Source organism: Dromiciops gliroides, chromosome 2 (assembly GCF_019393635.1).
Source record: "Dromiciops gliroides isolate mDroGli1 chromosome 2, mDroGli1.pri, whole genome shotgun sequence".
Taxonomy (NCBI): domain Eukaryota; kingdom Metazoa; phylum Chordata; class Mammalia; order Microbiotheria; family Microbiotheriidae; genus Dromiciops; species Dromiciops gliroides.
The window spans coordinates 195,318,958-195,341,386 of record NC_057862.1 but is presented as its reverse complement, the minus strand read 5'-3'; the positions used below and the strand labels follow the sequence as shown (position 1 = coordinate 195,341,386).

The 22,429-nt window shown below is 39.0% G+C and overlaps 1 protein-coding gene across 6 annotated transcripts in view; it reads left to right on the top strand.

Annotated features, from left to right (window-relative positions):
- Positions 1-22,429, top strand: part of FRMD5 (FERM domain containing 5) — a 382,316-nt gene that overhangs the window by 64,014 nt on the left and 295,873 nt on the right. The gene's annotated exons all lie outside the window — the stretch shown is intronic.

Sequence of the window (22,429 nt, the reverse complement as noted above, 5' to 3'; positions counted from 1 at the left end):
GATAGAACTGACAAGACTTGGAAACAGATTAGATACATTAGGGAATGAAGAGGGGAAGAGTCAAGGGTGACTCAGATTTGGAGCTTAAGAAATTTGATGCACTTAACAGAAATATTCATGAAGTTGGAGAGATGATAAGTTCACTTTTGGACATGAGTTTGAGGAGCAATATCCAGGAAGAAGTACCCAGATGGAGATATAGGACTGGAACCCTGAGATTAAGGGAACTGTATAAGAAATAATGCAATGAATACAGTGCTAGCAATAAACTGAGATTGCCTGTAGATACTGTATCTCAACTGTAAATTCCCCCCTCCCAGCTCCCACTCCTTCCAGTTGTCAATAGTTTAGATACTCTCTAACTCCATTACTTTCTTACAGTTTGTCATTTGCCAAATCATTTCAATTTTACCTGCATAAGTGATTTTCTTTTTTATTCCCCACTACTATAGGTCAGCCCTTGTTATCTCTTTGGCATATTATATCAGGCTCATTACTCATCTCCCCACTCAAAAACAGCCTACACAAGCTGTCAGATTACTTACCTATTATATCCCTAGTAAAGTCCAAATTCCTTCAGCTAACATTTTAACTACCTACTTACATAAAACATTCTTATCTCATTAAGACTCCTTTCCACATATTCCACATAAGCCAAACTGGACTACTCACCATTCTCCAAACATGTCCGGTATTTTCCTATTCCTATACCTTTGGGCTATTTCTTTTGTCTGGAATGTCTTTGCCATCATCCCTTCCTGTTGAAATATTATTGATCTTTTATGATATAGCTCAAATGCCACCTCTTCCATGAAACCTATGAGGGAAAGGAGGGAGTGTCATGTTAATTTTATGTGTTTTTTCTGCAATCTGACACACTGTAGTATACTCTGAGTTCTTTTTCTACTCTCTGCTTTGTATAGAGAGAGGTGAGCCAGTGATGAAATAGATTTTTGGGTGGCCTGCCAATTGGCCTACAATCAAATGATTTCCTAAATGACTGAACGTGAGCCTAAAATTTTAGAACTGATGAATGAGCTCAATACATAGTACCTAAGTAGGGAAATTCCAAATTGTCATAGAGTTGTGGTTCTTAACATTTTTTTTGTCCTGGACCTTTTGGGCAGGCTGGTGAAGTTTATAGATCCCTTCTCAAAATAATATTTTTAAATGCAGAAAATAAAATTTGTAAGAGCACAAAGGAAGCCAATTATATTGAAATATATTTATCTTATTTAGAATTTTATTTTTCCCAAATTACATGTAAAAACAAATTTTAACATCAATTTTTGAAACTTTATGTTCCAAATTCTCTTCCTCACTCCCTTCCCAGCCCCCTTAAGAACTTAAGCAATTCAATATAAATTATACATGTGTAGTCATGCAAGACATTTCTACATTAGTCAGGTTGTGAAAGAAAACAGACAAAAAACTTTAGAAAAAGGAATTAACAAAGAAATTATGCTTCAATCTCTATTCATATACCATCAGTTCTTTCTCTGTAGAGGTATTGCATTTTTCGTAAGTCCTTCAAAGTTGTCTTGGATCATTGTATTGCTGAAAATAACTAAATCATTCACAGCAGATCATCTTACAATATTGTTGTTATTTTGTATACAGTACATTTCACTTTGCATCAGCTCATGTAAGTCTTTCGAGGTTTTTCTGATAGCATCTTGCTCATCATTTCTTATAGCACAATAGTGTTCCATCATAATCTCATTTCACAATTTGTTCAGCCATTCCCCAATTGATGTGCTTCTCCCCAATTTCAAATTCAACTTTTAAAAATCTCTTTTTGGACACCAACCTATTAGTGATATTATCTAGGTCAAAGACTATGCATGGTTTTATGGCACTTTGGCTATAGTTCCAAATTGCTTGACAAAATGTTTGAATCAGTTTACAACTTTACCAAAAGTGTATTAATGTCTCATCTTCCCCATATCCCTTGCAACATCTGTCATTTTCCTCTGCTATCCTGTTATCAAATCCAGTGGATATGAGGTAGTACCCAAAATTGTTTTGACCTGAATCTCTCCAATAAATAGTGAGTTAGAGCATTTTAAAAATATGACTATAGGTAACTTTGATTATTTCATCTGAAAACTTCATGTCTTTTGATCATCTCTCAATTGGGGAATGGCTCTTAAAAGGTATTTATCAAAAACATTTTTAAAACACAAATTCATGGAATGCTTGTAATCTATCCACAGATCCTCTAAGGGTTAAGAACCCCTGGCAGAGAGGTATTTTGTACTAAAAATGCCCTTCTTGGGTTAAACCAAAGAAGAAATAATATACTAGAGTGACTTCAGGCTTGAGGAATCATTTGGGTACACAGAGGTAGGCCAAGTGAAAGTTCAGCTAGACAGACAATAGCTTAGTAAATTTCAGTGTCATTCAGCTTTTACTTGGTAGTTTTTTCTTATCTATACACCATGAGGGGGCAGCATGGGCAAGGGGGAAGAGTACCAACTCTACAGTCAGAGCCTTTGGATTCAAGACCTACCTCTGATGTTTACTATCTAAATGACTTTGGCCAAATCACTTAACCTTACTGGGTTAGTTTATTCATCTGTAAAATAAGGGATTTGGTTTAGGAGCCCTTTGAGTTCTCTTCCATTTCTACATAATCCTCCAGATATTTCTATTTGTTGTTCTTTACCTTGTGAATAAACTCTAGAAAATTAACTTTTTTTTTGTCCTGGAGGATGTGGCTCCTAGTCCCTATTGAGTTTTTGAGAAGACTGACATTAACAGATGTTTGTATAAGGAATATCATTCTGTCGGTGGTATGAAAGATGGATCATAGGAGGAAGAAAATAGAAGTGGGAAAATCTGTTAGGTACCTATTGTAATAGTCTAGGTGGGTTATAATGAGGGATATTATGGAAGTGAAATAGAGAGGAGAGAATGGATCCAAGATATTTTGTAAAGCTAGAACAAATAGGACTTGGTAATTGAATATAAGACGTGAGGGAAAGGGAAGAGCCCAAAATGAGCTCAACATTGCAACAATGAGGACAAGGTGAATAGTGGTACCATAGAGAGAAATAGTAAATTCAAAATGAGGAACAGCTATAGAGTGAGAGATAATGACTTTGATTTTGGATATATTGAATTCAAGGTACACAGCCAGGGTGAGATGTCCTGTAGGCAATTTAAAATGCAGGTCTGGATTTTCAAAAAAGATTTTTATCAGGAACTAAAGGAAAGAAGGAAAATTAAAACAAAAATTGTTTGGAACTGATGGCTTATAGAGCATAGAAATTTGATCCTAAAATGTTCTTAAATTTGCCATAGAGGGCCAACATGGCTTCCTAGGCCTAACTAGCTTCTAGGCCTGGTATTAAAAGCCAATTGAAATGAAGAGGTAAGTTTCTTTTTTTCTTTCTTTCTTTTTTTTTTTGTGTGTGTGAGGCAATTGGGGTTAAGTGACTTGCCCAGGGTCACACAGCTACTAAGGGTCAAGTGTCTGAGGCTGGATTTGAACTCAGGTCCTCCTGAATCCAGGGCCAGTGCTCTATCCACTGCGCCACCTAGCAGCCCCAGTAAGTTTCTTAAAAGCTCCACTTTGGTTCCTCTGGAAAGGTCCTGGCGAATGGCACTTTCCACCATCATTTAAACACAGTTTACCAATCTGTTGTTCACCCTCCCATCAAGTTTCCCATCTTGGTGCTTTCAGGCATTAGTTCTTCATTCACTCTTTTGCAAGGCTGGATGAGGTAGGTACGACATAACCCAACTGCTCTTGGTTAACCATTGTGCACACAGTATGTGGTCTTATGCTAGAAGTGAATCATGGGGATGGGATCTTTGGAGCTTAGCTGGGAAAATCTTGGACTTGTTCAAATAAGAGAATCAATCCTGTTCTCTCTCTCTCTCTCTCTCTCTCTCTCTCTCTCTCTCTCTCTCTCTCTCTCTCTCCTATTCATAGATGCTTTTCTAGCTTCTTTTCTTGTTTGGAGGCAGCAGGGTGCTCTAACTTAAGTTTCCTCTTTAATATTATCAAGAGAATTCTGGGAATCTCCAAGGATTACTTTCACTTTTTGTTTACATTAAATAACATTATGCCTTTGAGGTGTCTATGGGGGTGGGAGGAGAGGGACAATTAAAGAAATTGCTGTCACTGGCTTATTCTGTCATAGAACAGGGTTGTTGCCATGGTTCCCTAGCCCCAGGGATGATGTCTGTGATTCCTTTGCTTATTACATTTTTTTTTGGGGGGGGGTAACATTTTATGCAGTGGTAAGCCCCAGCTCACAGCACATCAAAATTCTTAAGTTTTTAACTACTGTGTTAGATGTTAGGGTTTACAAAAATTGGGATTTGATATTGGAAAAAAGGAGTCTTCCTATCAGATCCCTCTATCTGCTCCTTTTTTTTAGTTGTTTCCTCATTTATTTAACTACCATGGAATCTATTGAACCTTAGTGCCACGAGAGTAAAAGATCTGATGGTTTTAGATTGAGGAAGAAGTATGACTATCCAGCACATTGTTCCAATATACCTGAACTTGTAATTGGGTCGAGGTCATGGATCCCTCAGAGACCATTTTAGAGTAAGGTAAACTTTCAGTCTGGATTCCTATAACATTTGACACATTAAATCAGTGAAATAAATTTCAAAGCGGGATTGGACAGAGATTCTTAGGGAACAATTTTAGTGCCGAAAGATATCAACATTATTTATAGAAGGGCCTCAGACTTCCATGCAACATGTTCAGCCACAGCCACAACACAATTTCTCATTCTTAGCCACTGTTTTGAATCAGTGACTTAATGGGAAAACATTTCAAGTCCTTACTAAGTACCAAGCAGTAAGTGTTTTGATAATATCATCCACCTCCCTTGAAAGAAGGAACCCCTTGCTACATTTCCCCTACATACCCTACAGCAGATCATCCCACTCTTTGCTTTTCCCTTATTTCATTTGTTTCAACTTTCTTCCAAGTCTTATTCAAGCTCTAAAGAGTCAGCCTTAAATTAGTTCAGTTTACTTTCTGTCATCCTAAGTGAAAAGGGATCAGTAATTGAAGGGGTTTGTTTTTTTGCTTGAAATGTTATTCAGATTATGTTTTAAAGCCCTTTTCCATTTTTGTGTCATTACTCAATAAGAATCCATTTGCTTAAATAAGCACAGACCTTGAAATATCTTAAATAACTCAAGGTTGAATGACACTGAACTTCTGGAGTGATACTTAATTGTTTTTTGCTTAGCTTATTAACCAACCAGCTTCATAACTCTATTTCTTTTCATGGTGCCTTCATTAAGAATGTCTTTTCTTATTGTTTTAATGCCACATTTATACAGACATGAAAAAATAATCTACATTTGGGGAAAACTGGGTAACCTTTTTCTTTTAGAAACTTTCAAAGGTGCTTGATATAATACTATATAGGGAAGAAATTTGATTTTCACCCTTGTAGCTGGTGGCACAGTGAATAGAATGCTGGGCCTGGAATCAGGAAGACCTGAGTTCAAATTCAGCCTCAGATACTTACTAGCTTTATGACTGGGCAATTCACTTAATGTCTTTTTGCCTCAGCTTCCTCAATTAGGATAATAGCACATCTCTTCCAGAGTTGCTGAGGATCAAATGGGATATTTGTAAAAAGTTCTTAGCACAGTGCATGGCACATAATAAGCACTATATAAGGGACTATACAAGTCCCTTCCTTCCCCCTACAACTGCTGAAGAAAAAGTTTCGTATAGGAGAAAATGGTGAGGAATGAGGGGGAAAATGAACTACTCCAATGCCATCCTCTATCCCTCACCTTATATTTGACATAACTGTGCAAAAAATGTTATTCCGAAAATTACATTGGCATCTACTATATATGCTTAACTAATGAACTTTACCCCCCAGAAGAACTAAGAACAAGAGAAATTGAGATATTCAGAAATTGGGAAAATGGGAGGGCAGTCATTGAGGAAAATAAGAAATTAAACCAGCTCTCTCCAGTTCTGAAATAAATGCTAGAAACCCTAGATTAGAATTTTGAATTAAAACTCCACCATAATTTTTGGTATCAGATAGGATCTATGTCCCTGCCTATATGTCCTGTGTCCTAGAAGTTATAAATTATATAATTTTAACTTGTAATATAAAGTGAATCCTATGGGCTCATAGTTAGAGAAGTAAACTAGCAGGGATCTTGGAGTCCAACCCTCTCATTTTATTGATAAGGACTCTGGGGGCAGCTAGGTGGCACAGTAGATAGAGCACTGGCTCTGGAGTCAGGAGTAACTGAGTTCAAATCCAGCCTCAGACACTTAACACTAGCTGTGTGACCCTGGGCAAGTCACTTAACCCCAATTGCCTCACTTAAAAAAAAAGTAAAAATAAAAAAGATAAGGACTCTGAAGCCTAGGAAGGTTACATAACTGTCTCTGGCACAGGTAACGAGTAGCAGAGACCAGACTTAAATCCAGACACTTTAACTCTAGAGCTACTCTTTTTTACACTACCATTCTGCCTCCTTGGAATGGAATATACAAGAATGTGCTGGCATGTACAAACATTCCTAAACATCAAACATTAAAAAAGTCATACTTTTTCTTTATATAATAGCAGGAGGACTGCCTAATTGGTTTGTACTAGGACTCTACTTCCATTTGCTTAGGGGGAGTTTTGGGGAAAGAGCTGGATTTCCAAAACTGTTTTGAATAATAGCAGGAAGGAAGTCTGAACTGAATGTAGAAGGATATTCCAATTATAGGATTTAGGTTGAAAGAGAACACAGAACTGGAACTAGTAGTACTAGGTAAGGTTGGCAGTATCCCAGGGTGCAACATGTACAAGAAATGCTTTTATATATATATATATATTTTTTTTTTAATCTACATTTTTAATGCCAAGAAATGGCATTTGGACTACTCTACATGATACATCAGTGTTTTTATGATAAATCAAGTCACATGTGTTTCAGTGAAGGTTAAAAGTGTCCAGTGGATAGTAATATGAGGGACTAAATACATATATAACATATCTCTCAGTGCCTAGTGTGAGCAAATGTTTTGCCTTTCGGAGGCAGGAGAATGGTGATCTGATGAGCGTGAATGGTGAATAGATTAACTTGAGTGGAAAAAAGGAGATGCCCAGGAGAGTAAGGGTGGAAAAGAGAGGGTAGAAATTGCATTAGGCTTAGCAAAGGCCTGAGAAACTGAAACTGAAAAGCTTATTCCTGTGGAATATAATATACTATGAAATCACTATAGAATCTAATGGAAGAAAAAGTGAAAAGGAAAGAGAAACTTAATTTATTGTAATTTTGAATTCTTGTGCTGTTCTAATCTCTGTTCCACACTTGCTTTTATTATAACACAGCCCCTGTCCTTGACAAGTTTATAGCATAAAGAAGCATAGACATCTGTTACGTACACAGACCATACAGCAAACCCAAAGAAATACATACACTTAGATAAGCATTATTTAAGGTTTTAAGTATTTTTAGACTTGTTTGTGTAGACTTTAATCTTAAATTCTCATTGACTAAAGTAATTGCTATGGAGAAGGAAGAATATTATACTGATATTTGTGGAAATTGAGATACTTAATTTTATTCGATGCCCTTGTTCCAGATATTCAACTAGAATTTCAGAGTTGGCATTTAGATTCATATTTCACCAAGCTGAGCTGTGTTCATTTTTAATGTGGTAACACATATCAGAATAGAGAGAGAAGGGGCTTAATACTGATTGACATTTGGGATGAGGGTCAAAGAGGTGGATTTTAAATGAGTCTTAGAATAGATATGGTACATTTGTCCAAACAAAACTATTGAAATAGCTGACCTGACTTACACTGGATTCTTAATACCATCTGATTGCAGTTCCTTCAGAATTTCTTCAAGTGAAATGTAATTTATGGAACTCACTGATAAGACCTCTTATATAAAAAAGTCTTATATTGCTTTTAGATACACTGTGAAAAAAGGTCATGATGCCCTAGAATTTACTGGTTACCTTTGTGCTTTCCCTGTAGCTAATAAGTAGCAGCAGTATAGTAAAGATGCAATATTAAATGACAGTAATAGGAGGATTTTCTGTGGTCAGATTTGTGATGTGTGCTTAGCTCAGTGAACATCGAAATAGAAAGTATGGTGGAAAGAAGTCATTAAGATTTGTTCTATTTCTTTGGAATTTTGTAGGTGATTGAAGAACATTTTATCTCTACATTCTGCTCTGTTTCTTTAGAAGCAAGAAAAAAATTGTTCTTCAGTTATATGTTAAAGATCAAACTAATTAATATTCATAGGCTGCCTACTTTTTCAGTATTGAGAGTTTTCCTAATAAAAAAGGCTATGGATGAATGTTTATTCTTAATTTCCAAGGCATCAAGGTAAAATAATACAGGTGTAAGTTGTCAGCTTAACGGTGACATTTGGGATACCAAAATAAATCCTCAAACAATCAATTTGCTATCACTTAGAACAGCATAAGATACTACACAGAAACCATGACTTTGTGAAGAGCAATTGTTTCTGACCAATTTAATTTCCTCCTATGATAGAGTGGCAGTCTTTGTAGACAAGGGGGCAAGCAATAGATACAATCTATCTTGATTTCAGCATGGACTGTGATTCTGCCTCATTCATGTATTGTTTTCATTGACAGTCTGGAAAAATATAATCTTGTCCAGTCCATGGTTTTTCCATGGGGAAGAGCATGTTTGAGTGAAAGGAGTAATTGGACAACTGTCCTAAAGCTTAATTCTAGTTCTGACTTTGCTATTTGTTAGTTATGTGGCCTTAGGAAAAAAAAATCCCAACTCATCTGAGCCTTAGCTTCCTCACTTATGTAATAGTGATGACAGTACTTCATTTTATTTATCTCAGAGAGTGGTTGTGAGGGTATGACATGATGTATGTAAACATGCTTTGTAAATGAAAATATTATATGAACATAAAGTGTCTAATATTATTAATAGCAATATGCTACTGTAGACTTTTTTTTTTAATGAGGCAATTGGGATTAAGTGAGTTGCCCAGGGTCACACAGCTAGTAAGTGTTAAGTGTCTGAGGCCAGATTTGAACTCAGGTACTCCTGACTCCAGGGCTGGTGCTCTATCCACTGCGCAACCTAGCTGCCCCTGTAGACTTTTAATATAGTTGTTATTATTATTCCTATTTATTTATTTGAGGAGGAGCTCATCATAGAATCTCAAAGTTGGAAGGAACCTCAAGGACCCAATTCCTATCTTACCTGTACTAGAATAGGAGTCCTCTTTATCTCCCTCAACCCATAGTTTGAATAAGTGGTCATCTAGCTTCTACTTGAGGACCTGCTATGTCCTAAGGTATCCCATTTCACTTAAAGATAACTCTAATAACTGGGATGTTTTTCTTTCCATAGAGCAGACATTTCCCTCTGCAACTCCAACCCATTATTCCTAACTCTATTCTCCTGCCATATGACATCCTTTTAAATACTTGCAGATGGCTATGATGTTCCCCATAAGACTTCAGTCATTTAGGCTAAATACCCCTACTTCCTTCAGTTTGTTCATATGTCGCATAGTCTTCCATTATCACTTCACTTTTTTGGTTGCTTTTCTCTGGATTTGTTTCAGCTTTTACTGCTTTTCCTTAAATATAGTGCCCAGAACCGAACATGAGGTCTCATTAAGGTAGAGTGGGATAGAAATACCACCTCTATCATTCTTTTTTTTTTTTTTTTTTGGTGAGGCAATTGGGGTTAAGTGAGTTGCCCAGGGTCACACAGCTAGTAAGTGTTAAGTGTCTGAGGCTGGATTTGAACTCAGGTACTCCTGACTCCAGGGCCAGTGCTCTATCCACTGCGCCACCTAGCTGCCCCCATGTCTATCATTCTAATACTGTTCCTCTAAAGGTAGTGCAGGTTGTGTTACCTTTTTTCCTTTAGAAATGACTATAAATAATATTAAACATGAGGAAAAGCAATTAAACGTACTTGTCCATTATTTATACTTAAGTGAATATTATTTCATAATTTTTTCCCATCTTTCTTCATAGTCCTATTTATTAAACTGGAAATTGATTTAGACCCATTTCACAACCTCTCAGTTAATTCCAGAGAGACTTAAAAATTAAAAGAAAAACTATTTAAAAAAAAACTGTGGAAGAAAATGGAATAATGTATTTCTATCAATTATGAAAGAGAGACAACAAAGAGAAGGAATCATTAGGCACAAAATAGACGAACTTGATTACATTAAAATAAATGATTTCTGTATGATAAAAACAATATAATCAAAAGAAAAGGCAAGGTAATAGATGGGAGAAAATATTTAAGGTATGACAGAAAAATTTTATATCTAAAACATGCTATAAAAATTTACATGGGTAACATCGTGGATAAATGATCAAGGGAATAGACAATTTTCAGGAGTATAATGCAAACTCCACTAGAGCAAAGATTCTTTTTAATTTTATTTTTGTAACTTGAGCAGAAAGCACAGTACCCAACAGATACCTGATACGTACTTAAGGAATACTTATAGACTTGAATTGTAGAGGGGAAACATCTTTTAGTAATCATTTGGGAAAAAATGTTTAGCTTTACTAATAATCAAAGAGATTACAAATTAAAATAATTTTAATATATTATCTCATATTCATCGACATGGCTAAAAAAATCCCAAAGAATGACATTGGTTTTGCCATTGGGGTTGTAGAGAAATATGTATATTCATTCATTGTTGATAGAATTGCAAACTTTAAAAAAATGTGTGGGGCAGCTAGGTGGTTCAGTGGATAAAGCAAAGGCCTTGGATTCAGGAGGACCTGAGTTCAAATCTGGCCTCAGACACTTACTAGCTGTGTGACCCTAGGCAAGTCACTTAACCCTCATTGCCCTGCAAAAATAATTAATAATAAAAAAATGTGTTAAAATTTTTTTCCAGTTAATGAAAGTCAATTTTCTCTGTTTCCCACCTCCCGTATCCCATTTGGGAAAAACAAAAACAAAACCTTTTAACAAAAATGTGTAGTCAGGAGAAAAAAATCCTTCATTGGCCATGTCCAAAAATATAGTTCTCATTCTCCATCTTCATTCCATTCCTCCATTATTACTCTGTCAAGAGGAAGGAACATTAACCTATGATTTTCATATATTCTCTCTCTCTTTTTTTTTTTTTAGTGAGGCAATTGGGGTTAAGTGACTTGCCCAGGGTCACACAGCTAGTAAGTGTTAAGTGTCTGAGGCCGGATTTGAACTCAGGTACTCCTGACTCCAGGGCTGGTGCTCTATCCACTGCGCCATCTAGCTGCCCCCATATATTCTCTTAATGCTAACCTTCCTCAGTGTCTTCAAATGGTCATGGGGGCATAAATCTAGAGCTGGAAGAACCTCAGAGACCATTCAGTCCAACATCTGTATTTTACAGATGAGGAAATTTAGGCCCAGGAAAATGGTTACTTGCCTAAGGTCACTGACACTAGATGTTACTGTTCAGTCATTTCAGTCACATCCTATTCTTTGTGACCCCATTTAGGGTTTTCCTGGCAAAGATACTGTGGAGTGGCTTGCCATTTCCTTCTCTAGCTGATTTTTTTTTTTTTTTTGCGCAGGGCTATGGGGGTTAAGTGACTTGCCCAGGGTCACACAGCTAGTGAGTGTCAAGTGTCTGAGGCCGGATTTGAACTCAGGTACTCCTGAATCCAGGGCCGGTGCTTTATCCACTGCGCCACCTAGCTGCCCCTCTAGCTGATTTTTACAGATGAGGAAACTGAGACAAACAGGGTATAGTGAATTGCCCAGGGTCAGCAGCTAGTAAGTGTGTGATGCCAAATTTGAACTCAGGTCTTCCTAACTCCAGTCCTGGTACTCTATCTGCTGCACCACCTAGCTGCCCAACATACACTGGTAATGTCTTGTTTCTTTAGATGATGCCCCTCTGGTATTATAGTCAGAGTCTCTACTGACCATGCCCTGATGAGCAGTGCAGTCTCAGATGTAATTTAACAAGTACTTATAGTGTATGGTCACAGAATTTCAGTGTCTTCAAAGACCATTTCTGACTAATTCTGTGCCTGGACTCCAGAGTGATGTCTTAACCTATCCTCAGGCAGAGAAGACATCCAGGTTAGAAACATACACGACATGGGGCAGCTAGGTGGCACAGTGGATAAAGCACCGGCCTTGGATTCAGGAGTACCCGCGTTCAAATCCGGCCTCAGACACTTGACACTTACTAGCTGTGTGACCCTGGGCAAGTCACTTAACCCCCATTGCCCTGCCAAAGGAAAAAAAAATAAAGAAACATACATGAGAATGAATACCACATACTGTAGAGCATATTAACAGAGTCTAATATCGAGGAATCTGATACCAAGGCAGTCCAACTACCCTGTTACAACGAAAGCCTTTTTCTTTCTCTTCATCATCTTGCACACAATTATTCTGCTCTAATGAAATAACAAGGAGCTAATTTAGGCAGCTTCAGTTATGATAGAGTGGTCCATTACTATAGGCTATCTGCTGTGGCTGCTGCCTTCCTAATCCCACCATTCAGCTATGTTCTGGATATTGCTTTATGAATTTTGACTTTCAAGGAATTATGTCTTCATCTGACCCGCTTTCTTGGTATGAGTGAGGAATCTCAGATAGCATCCCTCTACATAGCATGTTCCTTGTCCTGCTAGCTTAGCAGCTGCATATCTCTCCCTGGTTCTTGATCCCCCTCCAGTGGCCACTCATAGAACTACCCCTCCACCTCTATGCCATAAGTTTCTTTTTGTGCTGGAAGCAGTTCATTGTTGGGGCCGAGATCTTGCTTGAATTTTATTGTGTGTCATGTATATAAGTTTACTGCTTTTCTGTGCACATTAAGGGAAGAAAATGGTATAAGGTGGGCCTAGCTCTACTAACTGGTAGTAGAGAAATGTAGTTTTGAAATCTTGGATCAAAAGATTAAAACTGGAAAGTCTCTTAGAGATGATCTAGTGCAACCCTCACATTTTACAGTTAAAGAAACTAAGGACTAGAGATAAAATAATTAAACCAAAGTCCCAAAGATAGTAATGACTGAATTAGGGTTTTCCATGAAAATAGGGATTACTTCATTGTAGCCCCTAGTACAGTACCTAGTAAGTACCTAAATGCTTATTGATTGAGTGACATTATTTGATTTGAGATTCTCTGAAAGCTTTTTGGTTTTGCTCTTACAAGGACCTACCTTTCTGTCTCACAAAAGACAACCATGATTCTGGATCTAGGCTGTTTCTATGATACACTTTCTTTCCATTTTTCAATTCCTTCTTCAATGTGCCCTGCTAGCCTCCAATTTTTCCTTGCAGAGCTATAAGTATTTCTAAAGCTCTTACCTATAGACTTCTCTTTGAACTGGCCAGAAATGGTTTCCTTCCAAATCATCTTATTAAGCAGGCTACCTTATGTGTTAATGAGAATATTTCCTAGATCAGGGTTTGTGAAGTGTTTTTGACAGAGTTAGAGGGCTTTTGAAGAACCTCAGAGAAGGGGTACTGCTTACTAACATGTTGGGGTTCCATTCAGAGGCATGGTAGTACCTCCAATTTTTCTCACTCTCTGAACTGCAATGAACTGTCCTGACTACTTCTAGGAATTAGGAATGATTATGTGAGGTATAAAATGTTAAGAGTTGACATAGCCATAACTCTGCCTGACCACAACAGAAGCATGTTTGGATGAGCTTGCTGCTAGTGGTTGGCCAGCAAAACCTACCCCAATAGCAGCATTTTTTCCTAAATGTGCTCTACACCCATATAATTTTGAGGAACCTGACCCAGTCCCACGTCTCAAGGGAGACACAGATGGCCTGAACTATAGGCAAGCAGTTTGATATACCAATAGTTCTGTAGTAAAATGTATATAACCCATCAGGAAGAGTGGGCAGCCCAGCTGGGCCCCAGGGTGTGTACCTCTCGAGTATACACCAATGCTTCTCTTTGCTAAAAGGGGTCATTCTCTGAGAATTTTTCCTGGGATGACTAGTGTTCCATGTTTGTTCATCTTCCACTTCCAATGTAGATGCTTCCATCAGCCATTACTGACCATTTTTACCCTTTGGCCAACATTTCACTCTGACTGCTGATGGGACTTTTGAATTTTCCAAAATCTCAAGGTCATCTGGACATTATCATCTTGGGGTACTCATTCATTTATGACCAGGAAAGAACTACTTCTACTGCCACCACCACCACTAATATTGCCACCATTTGCCACCACTCTCACCACTATTACTACCACCACCAACTGACATTTATATAGCACTTACTATGTGCCAGACCTGCTATGTGCTAGGCACTTTATAATTACCTTATTTGATCCTTACAACAATCCTGGGAGGGAGGTACTATTATTATCCTCATTTTTACAAATGAGGAAACTGAGGCAAAGAGGTAAAGTGACTTGCCTGGGGTGATCTAGCTAGTAAGGATATAAGGCCAGCTTTGAACTTAGGTCTTTATGACTCCAGACCTGGCACTGTACCACCCCACTTCAAAGAAACAGAGATGGCTATGTGTTCAAAGCTGACATTGCCAGGTAGGGTAATGGGGCTGGCTGCCTCTTTCATATACTTGGATCTCACTAGGCAATTCAAGGACTTTCCTCATTTGATGCGCAGAAGGAAAGAGAAATAGGGGAGGAACAAAGGGCTTTTATGTATCTGTAGGGTTCTAGCTTAGCAACCCCTGAATCTTCAGTTCTTCCACCAGACTTTTTGTCATTGCATAGTAGATCTCCTCAGTCATGGAAGGCAAACAACGTGCTTCCCAAAGTGGATTATAACCAAGCAGGGAATTTGCTTGTATACACTGTATGATCCATGAGGAAGAGAAAGTCCAAAGATGTTCCCTCCATTACATGTACAGCTGGGTTTAAGGGGAAAAGTGTGCTTAGCTCATGGTGATGGCCATACCTGTAGAATGGTCATTTCCCTCCGCAGTTCTACCCAAGTTTCAATATATAACCTTTGCAATACACTTCCCAGACTAATATACATTTTATACTCTGACTTGAGTGGATTCCATGATGACAGAAATTTCATTGACACCAATATGATTGCTTGCTTAAGAACAAATTTCCATTTGTCCTAAGGAATTCCCATGGTGGTAGAGGCCATTGTGAACTGAATGAGGATTAATCTCTAGCTTCATCATTATGAGGCCTAAATGCTGGTCATTGTAACCTATATTCTGTTCTTTTCCTCGCTATTGCTAGAACTGCCTCAGATAATGTTCTTAAGTGTGCATAAACCTGCAGAGCCAAGGGTTAGACTTTCTTATAGTCAGACTCCTGCCATGATTGATATATCTAGCTTTAAACATATTTCTCAAACATATGTCTCTCTTGACCCCATTGATATAGAGGTCGCTCAGAGCTCTTCAACCATATGAGGAATAAAGAGGACTTGACCCCTGGAGTTAATACCTGGAGCTTGCAGGGAGCCTCAAAAACTTACACACAAAATAAAACTGGTTCCCAGTGCTATCAGGAGCATGTGAGCCATACTTAGCCCTCAACCCCATCTGAACTTGCTACTGGTTATATGTGCCAATAATATAATTGCTTTAACATGTTCAGAAACAGTGAGGCTGGTTTGATAATCACCTGCAGTGATGAGTTTCTTGTATTGTCGCGTACCTTTATAAATGTCTAACCTGAAACACTTCCCCCGAGTACTACTGGTATTATTTGAACATCCATATTTGCTGTCAATATGAACTATTCTCTTCCACTGAAACAGGGGCCATGTCTAATCATCAGACTCAAAATTGTTTCTGCATGTTTGAGCTGACTGTTACAGGTGTTGGAGTTGGGTAGTATCACGGGGTGATCCACTTAGACATTGCTCACTCTTTCCAGTACTTCTAGGAATTAGCTAGTGAGACTAAGATGATCTAGCTAGCTTTTGATAGTCTTGGGGACATTTTCTTTCACCTGCTTTCTATCAGCAGTACCTCCAGTCACCTAGAAACATATCTAGCACTTAATAGCCAGGTTGCTGTCTATCTTGGCTGTCCCCAAAATGTAAGGATCCTCTCCTCTCCTCCCCTCTTTATTCTGAATTTGATGAACCCCGAAAATAGGACATTTCTGTATACAAAATAGAATAGAAAAAGATTATATGTGGAACCACTAATTTTTATGATACAGCTTGTGGGGTATTTTAAAGTATATAATGAATTAAATGTTACTTTTGTTACTTTCAAAGCTGTCCTGCTTGTCTGTTTCCTTTTGTTCTCTCTTTTGTTCATTTGAAATTTTTTTTTCTTAAAAATAAATTAAGTGGGGGGCAGCTAGGTGGTGCAGTGGATAAAACACCAGCCCTGGATTCAGGAGTACCTGAGTTCAAATCTGGCCTCAGACACTTGACACTTACTAGCTGTGTGACCCTGGGAAAGTCACTTAATCCCCATTGCCCCGCCAAAAAAAAAAATTTAATTAATTAATTAATTAAGTGAAATTCCCCAATGACCTTCTTTCTTTTCTCTTCCTTATGCCTTTTACACATCTGAGGCAAAGGCTTTGCCATCTCCAACCCTAGTCATATAACTATGTTATCAGTCTTGAATTCTACCAATTCTGAATCTGCTAGACCTACTCAGATTGTTTGCCTTTTACATGAAGCTGGACATCTGTGAGGCATACAACTTGGCCTTTGTTCAGGAGGGAAATGAGTGGAAGATAGCATTCTGAACCAGATATGGCTACTTTTAAATATTCCACTATGCATTTTGGACACTGTAATGCCCTGGCTGCTTTCCAGTGTTTTATGAGCATGATGTTCCAAGACTTGTTGGACAGAAGCATCATTATTATGTGGTTGGATGATATATATTCTTATGACTCAGGACAACACAGTGCCCTCATCCAGATGGTCCTGGCCTGCTTCCAGTAATACCAGCTCTTTGCTAAACCTGAGGAACGTGGATTTGACCAGTTCTTGGACTATGTGATCTACCCACAAAATTTTGGGAGAGAACCTTGCAAAGTTAGGATAGTTCTGCATTGTCTAAAAGCACACCAACTGACGCCAAAGATTTCCAGCAATTCTTCAGGTGTACAGAGCATTTTGGAATCATCATTTCTCACATTTTTATTTTGAATATCTCTTTCATCAGTTTATTTCTTTAAAAGAACCAGGTATTTTAGTGTGTCTCTAAGGTCTAGACTGTTTTTAAGGAATTGAAGTGCCAGTTTACTTACACCCCATCCCAGCATACTTAGAGTTCAAGAAGTTTTTGTGTAGGCATACACCTCAGATCTTGGAGATGGGGCATCTTAACTCAGTTAAGTACTGATGCAGTCATTCTTCAGCCTTGTACAAACTTCTCATTCAAAATTAACTCCCCCTCAAGCAGAACTACTTGATGCAACCATCTTTGATAGCTGTTGTCCTATATTTGTTTCTTTTCTTAAGAAACCTATTAGATGTCTCCACTTCTTGTCCTCTCAATCTTTTCTAAACTCTATGCATTCTGGCTTTCAGCCTAATCATTTAACTAAAACTACTCTCCAAAATTACCATTGATCTCTTAATTGCCAAGTCTAACGACCATTTCTCATCATTCTTCTTGACTTTTCTTCATTTAAAAAAAAATTTTTTTTAGTGAGGCAATTGGGGTTAAGTGACTTGCCCAGGGTCACACAGCTAGTAAGTGTTAAGTGTCTGAGGACGGATTTGAACTCAGGTACTCCTGACTCTAGGGCCGGTGCTCTATCCACTGCGCCACCTAGCCGCCCCCTTTTCTTCATTTTTTGACACTATTGATCACCTCTTCCTCCTGGATGCTCTCTCCTATGTAGTGGTTTTTGTTTTTTGGGTTTTTTTTTTTAATATGGCTTCTTTTCTAGTTTTCCTTCTGTCTGGATGATTGCTCCTTTAGATTCCATTGCTAGTTTTTTACTGACTAGGGGTGTATCCCAGGGCTCTGTCTTTTTATTCTGTGCTATCTTGGTGATCTCATCAGCTCCCAGGAGTTCAGTTTATCACCTTTATGCAGATGATTGCCAGAATTGTATATTCAACCAATTCTCTTTCCTGAGCCTCAACCCTTCCTCACCAGCTGCTTCTTGGATATCTTGAATTGGATGCCCCATAGACATTTCAAACTCAATGTACCCAAAACAGTGCTCGTTATATTTTCCCCTTCTCTCTTCTGAATTTATTTCTTTATTACTGTAAAGGGCACTATCATTCTCCAGGTCAGGCAGGTTCAACTTTTCATTCACATTTACCCCACATATCTAATCTTGTGCAAATTTTTGTCTTTTTTTGGGGGGTGGGCAATGAGGGTTAAGTGACTTGCCCAGGCTCACACAGCTAATAAGTGTCAAGTGTCTGAGGCCAGATTTGAACTCAGGTACTCCTGAATCCAGGGCTGGTGCTTTATCCACTGCACCACTTAGCTGCCCCCAATTTTTATCATTTTTTACCTTCATAAAATATCTTGTATATGTCTCCTTTTTCCCTACTCACCCAACTAACCCATTTTTACAGACCCTCATCACCTGACACCTGAACTATTGCAAAAACCTTCTGATTGATATCTGTCATGGGGTGCAGAGCACCCCAGAAGTTCTCTGGGGCACATCAAGGAATCTTCTCCTTGAGAAACTAAACCAGAGGACAGATACCCTAGAGAGATAAGCGGAACCAGTTTGGACTGAGCTAGCTTTGGGACCTCCCACCCTCCATTCTGGTCTCCCTTATCCCTGGGGAGATAAATTTGGGTGTGGCTACGGCCTTTGTGTCCTGAAGAGAGAGCCACCCCTCACAGAATTCCTCTAGTCACTACCAGTGGGGGATGGTCCTCCACTCCTCACCCAATTCCCCCAGCTACCACCAGTGGGGGATGGTCCTCCCTCACTAAAGGAACTTTCCACAAGCAGATGGTCCACCCCCATCAGCCCCTATAAAAGTACCTGCCATTCTCTTGCTCGAGGAGATTGGTACCTCTGAGCCACGTGCTTTGTGCCTATCTCCCCATGAGAAGTCCAAGGAGTTCTTTCATGGTTTCCCTTCCCTCCCCCCTTCCCTTCCCTTGCCCCTAAATAAACTACCACCTTATTCTAACTGCTTTTGTGTTCAACAGGGTGTAATTCTGTAAAGAGGAATTCCTAAGAACCCCAACCTCTAACCCAACCCCGTACCCCATTACATATCCTTACTTCAAGTATCTGCCCATTCTAATCTATCCTCCACTCAGCTGCCAGAATGATTTTCTTAAAGTGTTACCATGTCAGGGGGCAGTTAGATGGTGCAGTGGATAAAGCACCAGTCCTGGATTCAGGAGGACTTTAGTTCAAATCCAGCCTCAGACACTTGACACTTATCAGCTGTGTGACCCTGGGCAAGTCACTTAACCCTCATTGCCCCCCTGCCCCCAAAAAGCCTGACCACGTCATCCCCCTCCTTAATTAACTCCAATAGTAGCTCCCTATTACTCTCTCGTGGCATTTGGAACCCTTCACAGCTTGGCTTCTTCCTATATTCCCAGTCTTCCTGTGCTTTACTTCCTTCCATACTCTGTGATATAGCTGTACTGGCTTCCTTGCTGTTCTTCACACAGGACACTTCATCTCCCAACTCCATGCATTCCATGACTGGAATGTTCTCCCTCCTTTCCTCAGCCTCCTAGCTTTTCTGACTTTCTTCTTCAAGATTCAGCTCAGATATTACCTTTTGTGGGATACCTTTTCTGCCCCATCCCCATTATTACCTTTTACCACTACTAGCCATTTCTTTCTAAGATTGCTTCCCACTTACATCATATAAATTATGTATGCATATGGTTACTTGCATATTGTCCACTCCATTAGAATGCGAACTACTTGAGGGTGGGGACCATGTTTTTGTCTTTCTTTGTATCCCTAACACTTAGCAGAGTGCCTGGCATAGTGTAAGTGCTTAACAAATACTTATTGTTGAGGCTTTGCGATATTATACGAAGTGACTTCCCCCTACCTAGCAGTAGATTCTAACTGGAAAACTGAATCATTGGTCCAATTCCTGTTACTTGATACTTCAGCCCTGTATGCTACAGTAAGTGGCTGCATTCCACATTCAGGATACACTTGGGTTTTTAGTGATCTCTATTCTACCCTATATATCCTTACTCTGCCCTCTTTTTATAACTATGATTACCAAAGAGAAGATGAATATCTATGTTGGAGTATATTAAACCATAGCTTCTAATGTAGACAGAACTAGTATCTCATAAATTGGGAAGGAGATGGCCCCAAAGGTTATATATAAGAACCAGTTTCCCACATACATGCCTCATAATGCATTGCAGATTTCTACCAGCCTAGGCTTCTTTTTGCCTCTGGAGATGTCCCAAAGGGAAAGGATAGTGTCAGAACCCTCCAGTTATGCTGGTGAAAAGGGCTTTTAAAATATCCTTTCACAAGCCAGTGGGCTTCTTATGCTATTTCACAAAAGCAGTCAATTCAGCCCTTATTGAAGTCATTATCTATTACTGCTTACTCTGCTGTACTCCCTGTTATAAGATGCTGGTTTGCCACCTCTCTTGCCCTTCACCTGATCTGGACTCTTTCTGGTTTTGTCAACTCTCAGCTGACTTTTGACCCCTTTGGTAAATGGATCTGATCTTGGCTTTCATGTCAGACTTCCTGATCCTGTGACTAATGAGCATTCCCTTGTATGGCTCTTATCCCTTCCCTACTCCTTCCTTCACCTAGGCATCTTAGTGTGGTCATTCCTGTCCTCTTCCTCTGAATCACATTCCTGTGATGTCTTCTGTCTTCTAGGAAGTATGTCTTGCCCTGGATTACTTTCCTAACTTGAGCAAGTGACTCTAGTCATTTTCCATCCTAGTGGTTTAGTCATGTAATTTGATGTTGTGCACCTGTCCCTGGCTTTCAACTGCCCTCCAGTGGCCACTTGTAGAATCAATCAATCTCTCTCTCTCCCCCCATACATACAGCATAAATACATACATACAAAATAGTGATATTTATTCTACCCTATATATCCTTTTTTGTTTGTGTTGTTTTGTTTGTGGGGCAATGAGGGTTAAGTGACTTGCCCAGGGTCACACAGCTAGTGTCAAGTGTCTCAGGCCAGATTTGAACTCAGGTCCTCCTGAATCCAGGGCTGGTGCTCTATCCACTGTGCCACCTAGCTGCCCTACCCTATATGTCCTTGCTCTACCCTCCTTTTATCCCCATGATTACCCTCAAACCTGGTCCAAAGGGAAGATTGCTATCATTGTTGGGTATATTGAGAGGGTTGGACTAGATTACTTTTAAGGTACCTTCCAACTCTAGTTCTATGACCCTATGACTTCTAATCTCCAAAAGTACTTTTGTATCAAAGTCATAAAGCACTAAACAGAGCTACTGTATAAGGTTATGGAGGTTTCCTTACTGGAGATCTTTAAGAAGATAATAGATTTTCCTAATGGTATAAATATTTACCTACAAAGAAGCTTAAAAGACCAGACTAGATGTGGCTATGTGGTCCCCATTCATCTCCCTTCTTCTATGAAAATGTCAAGAGGATTGAACTGTGTAAAATATGGTCTTAGCACCTCTGTCATTGCCTTAAGCTGAAACAATATTTGCCTGCCATCCTGTCTCCTTATTCTCTCTCTGATCAGTCCCCATGGACCCAAGGTCAACCATATTCAGTAGGCAGTATGAAAGGGCTGAGAGCAAACTGCATTTGTCCTAGGATTGGAGTCCCATCTTGCCACACCTTGCTGCCTTTCCATCTGTTTATCTTTTTTTGGGGGGGAGGGCAATGGGGATTAAGTGACTTGCCCAGGGTCACACAGCTAGTAAGTGTCAAGGGTCTGAGGCCGGATTTGAACTTAGGTACTCCTGAATCCAGGGCCAGTGCTTTATCCACTGCACCACCTAGCTGCCCCCTATTTCTGTCTTAATTGACCTTGGAATTGATAACTTGACTACCTGGACTTGAAGTATGTTCTTAGACTCTTCCTAGTTTGCTGGATTTGGGGGATTTAGTCCTTCATGATTAGACTTAAGCTATGACTGTCTGAAGCATGACATGACATTTTGGAGGTATTGTAATTTAACTTTGGGGCAAACATTTTTTTTTAATAACAATGTTAAATTTGCAGGTAGGTGGTGAAATGAATAGAGCACTAGACTTGGAATAGGGAAGATTCATCTTCCTCAGTTCAAATCCAGCTTCAGATACTTACTAGCTGTGTGACCATGGGCAAGTCACTTTACCCTGTTTACCTTAGTTCCTCATCTGTAAAATGAACTGGAGAAGGAAATGATAAATCATTCTAGTATCTTTGCCAAGAAAGTCCTAAAATGGGGTCATGAAGAATTGGACATGACTGAAGCAACAACAGCAACAAAAGCGTCAAATTTGGTTTTTATACTATAGTCTTCAGTACTGCTTGAAATTTAATAAAATGTCAATAAAAAAGAAAGTACCTCAGATTAATACTATT